The sequence below is a fragment of the Oryzias melastigma genome, linkage group LG1, assembly GCF_002922805.2.
Source record: "Oryzias melastigma strain HK-1 linkage group LG1, ASM292280v2, whole genome shotgun sequence".
NCBI classification, from domain to species: Eukaryota; Metazoa; Chordata; class Actinopteri; order Beloniformes; family Adrianichthyidae; genus Oryzias; species Oryzias melastigma.
In genome coordinates, this window is record NC_050512.1 from 28543505 (window position 1) to 28548049 (window position 4545).

The window sequence follows — 4545 nt, forward strand, 5'->3', positions numbered from 1 at the left end:
AATAGTTGCTGTAGATTTTACAGTCATTTACTGGAAGCTTGATGCCAATAATTATTGTAAAGCATTTCACAGCTTTACTACTGTAAAATCCAATACATAGGAATTTCTGTGTCCTGTATTTCATTTTACATTATTAAATTTGTAAAATGAATCCCAGTACACAGATTCTTTACTGTATTTCATTGTACAGTTATATTCCTCTAAAAGGAAATCCAGTAGTTACTGGCATCCAGCTGCCAGTAGTTAGTACAGTAATTTTACTGTGCCTCCTTTTATAATAAGATTACTGTATTTTCATTTCCAGTTTATTTACTGTAAAGTAAATATATTTAATAAAAATATAATCTGGTTCACTTACAATTTCTCCAGCTGTTTTGAGGCATTTTCACCTCTTTACTTAACTCATTCCAACTGTAGCCAAGGCCGTGTTCACCCTGATTGAGTTCTTAGATCAATGCAACACCAGACAGAGACATACAATCAATTATTCTACGTAACTGAACAGTTTCAGTTAAATGAATAGATTCACAGAGATTAATGTACAAACTCTAACAAAGGTTTTCACTGGAGCTTGAACTGACCTCTTTCTGTGAGGCGTTAGTGCTAACCACTGCACCACCATGTCAACACAGGTTCAATGTACCTATAATTTCAATGGTAGTGAAATTTTTAGCAGTTAGTGTTTAGTTTTTTTTTAGTCTAATTCTTAAAATAAAAGTCTTACAATAATGTTACAGTAAATTCCAACAATTTGTTGCCTTTTACAGTAAATTTCCAGTTCATTGATGTTTACAGTAAAATACTGTAAAGTCCTTGTACAGTATTTTACTGTTGACACTGCAGTGAAATACTACCCAGTTTACGGAGATCTGTTACAGTGTGTGATCCAAACGGTTCATTTTTGTAATATGTATAATGAATGTAATGATAATTATTCCCTCAAACCTCATTACTGTAGGTGAGGTAAGGGAGTACTAAGGAGCTGTATAAAGTACATAGTAATTTATTGTCCAGGAATTTTTTAAACTTTGTTTATTATTGAAATTATTTAGGAGATTTTCGTTTTTATGTGTCTCGTGTGTTTTTTCCTTGATGGTTTACTGTCAATTATTAATCCTAAAAATGTGTTTTCTTGTATAATTTCTACTGGAAAACCATTTATTTTTTTAAAAAACGTTCCTTGTGTTTACCAAATATCACACATTTAGTTTTATTTAATTTAATGATAATTTGTTGCTTTCCAGTCATTTTTTAAAATATTTGGTTCTTTATTTATAATCTCAATAAGATTAGAAAATGTGTCATTACCACAGAAAGTATTTGTGTCTTCTGCAAACAAAATAAATTTAGTTGCTTTAAATATGTCATTAATGAGCGAGATAAATAGTTGTGGTTCTAATACAGAGCTCTGAGGCACACCACATGTAATTTCAAGATTACTTGAAGTATATTGACAAATGTTCACATTGATAACTTTTTATTCACTTCCATGCTTGTCCTTTTGTTCCATGTCGTTCTAATTTACTAACTATGTTTCATATCTTGTTATATTTGTGACTTTTTTGTAAAAAAAAATGCTGGTGTATTCATAAAATCCCTCTTTAATAATTATTTTTAAAGATCATTTCTATAAAACGCACATTGGCTGTAAGGGGATTTTATAGTTGTTTCTCCATAACTCAATATCCCATTGAGGTAGTTGGATAAAAAGTATGGGTATAATGGTTTATTTATGCTTTCTAAAATATTGGGTATTTGGAATTATATCAAATAATGTTAAATTTTAGACACACTTATGGTTACGCAGGAGTCTTCATTCTCTTATCTCCTAAGCTGACAGTTTTCCACTTTTAAAATTTTTTATTAATATTTCATCAGTAAAGCTTTTTTGGTTTCATCATACAATCTATTAGATTATTAGTGAACTGTGACTGCATCTGATATAATAGATCGCCGTGAACATTTCAGGCAGGACAGAGATGCAAATGGGGAAATGCTTCCATCCTGGAGTTCCAAACCACAAATGCAAATCTGTTCCAGCAGCGTCAAAGTTTTCCAGAGTCGGGGAAACCTCTGTGGCGAGTCGGAAGCTTTACGTGGCAGAAACTTTAGAGCAGCATTGAGGAAAAGGACAGGGGAAACAACATAAACCAAATAATGTAAAGTTGTTTGTGTCAACTTTACTTATGACACAATTTTAGAGAAAAAAAAGATTTGGAGTTACATGAAGTTTCACCACGAAAATTGTCTTTTTCAAAAAATTAATGCTTGGGTATTAGTTGTAGAGCTTTTTTTAATAATGAATATGTTTTAAGATAAATTTGAATATATTATGACATTTATAAAGTAGCTAATATTACAAAGGAATTCACAAATGGGCCGTAATATCAATAAACCCCAGGACAACATTCCATTTCATATTCAAAGCTAACCAAGTATTGGGTAAGTTAGTCTGTTCTGAACCATTCAAAAAACAAAACAAGTGTTTAATAGTAAACAGAAACCGGGAGAAGAAAAGGATTGTGGTTGATACACAGCTTAGGACATTGATCCACAAGTAGAACAGGTTTTTCCAAATTTCAACAGCACTTTTCCTCTGAAAACATTGTTTTTCAAGTCTTAATTGAGTTATAAAAACTTATATTACAAAAACATGTAAAACAAAAATAAATAGATACAAATAAACCCTGCTTTATAAAATGCCAGTTGCACTTTTACACGTGGAAGTTATGGAGTTTCCGAAAAAAATGTAAATAAATCTTGCTTGTCGTTTCCTATCCTACCATTAGGGGTCACTGCTGAGCCATAAAAAATCTAGATTTTTCTACAGACTCATTTAGGAGCAAATTCCCCTTTAAAACTTGTTTAAACTCCTGAAAATAATTATTTATGGGGGTATTAAAGGTGGAAATAGATGAATAGAGTTAAAAATCATATTTAATGCATTTTATATTTAATTTATAGAATAATAAGCCAGGTAGGAGAGACATAAGCAACAGAAAACAACTGAGAAGTTCATTTTTTAAATTTGGTTTGTACTAAGATCTATTTTCATTTGGTTTGTACTAAGTAGCTCACTCATTTTGAGTGAGCAAAATTCCTTACATGCTGGTGATCAGCGTTGGTACCTGTATATTAAAAGAACCCTCTCCGTTTACACTTGAAGGTTTGGCATCTCTCCCACATTCATGAGAGGATTCATGAAGTACATAAAAGCCTGAAGGAATGAGAGAGCTGAAAGATGTCGATTTTTTTTAGCTGCTCATACTAAATCTAATATAAAGAAGGTTAATCTATAAAATGTATTTCTAGTCCGTTATAAGTCAAACATTTTACAGTTTTTTTGACATATGGAGGAAAAACTGAATATTTCTGTCTGTCGGAGTACTGTTAAGACAGAAAATACACAAACAAATAAATGATTTAGGTTGTTGTAGTGGTTCTTATTCAAGTCCAAACATTATCTTAAATGGAAATGCTTTATTAGAACCTGTTTTTGTCAAATACCATTGAAGCTGCATGCAGATTGTGAAGAAAACTGATTATTTGTGCGTTAAGGGTTTCTCTACTGACGTATCCAGCTATGTAATGTGTTCATTCAAGATTCTGCTGCTTAATATTGGGTTCTTACACGTTAATCTTTTTAATCCCCAACAGAGGCTCCGAATCGGAACAAACTGAATGATCCTGCACTCATAGTTTGGCTTTACACTGCAGTGAAATCATCAATAACTGCTAACGTTTGTTTGCCAGCCATACACACACAGCTGGTAGGATAAATACCCCCATTTGACAGATGACGTGTGTGATTTACGTCATACACAAGAAGTCTTATCACGGAAATGACTTTTGAGAAGCCAATTCTATTGGCTCATCGATCAGTCCAGTGACATTTATTCCTTTAATCAAGGTTAATTCTTACAGTATATATATATTTTTGGTGTAGTATCAGATTACTCCATTAAAGAGATGAAAGAGCAGACATCTACCATGTTGTAGAGTTTGCACAGGCTGTGTATTTATATCTCTATTTGAAAGAACAGCTCTCAGCTCGGCCCCTGAATGTTTTTTTTATGCATGAAGTAATGCTGAAACCACACACAGCTGCTCAAGAAGCATTTAGCCAAGAGTCCAATTACTTGTGCAAGAGGATGTGCTCACATTGCAGCAGAATTTTGAAACATCCTCATCCCAAACAGAATTTTCTCTCAGCTCTTCTTCTTTTTTCAGCATTTAGGGACACAACTCTTAAAGCATGATGATCAGTTTCATAATAAATCCCCTATGTCAAGGGTCGAACTCAATCGCACAAGGGGAGCAAAATCCAAACCACACCTCAGGAAAAACATTTATTCTAAAGTTTTAAAAATTTTAAAGCTTAACTTTTTAAGATAATAGGTATATAGCATTACCTGCAATAAAGCTAGTGGGAATGCTGCAAGCTGAATTTGTCTGCTGAAGACGCTGAAATGGAGCTAAAAATGCTGAAGCTGAAATCACTGAAGCTGATAGCTAAAAACGCTGAAGCTGATAGCCAGCTAAAAT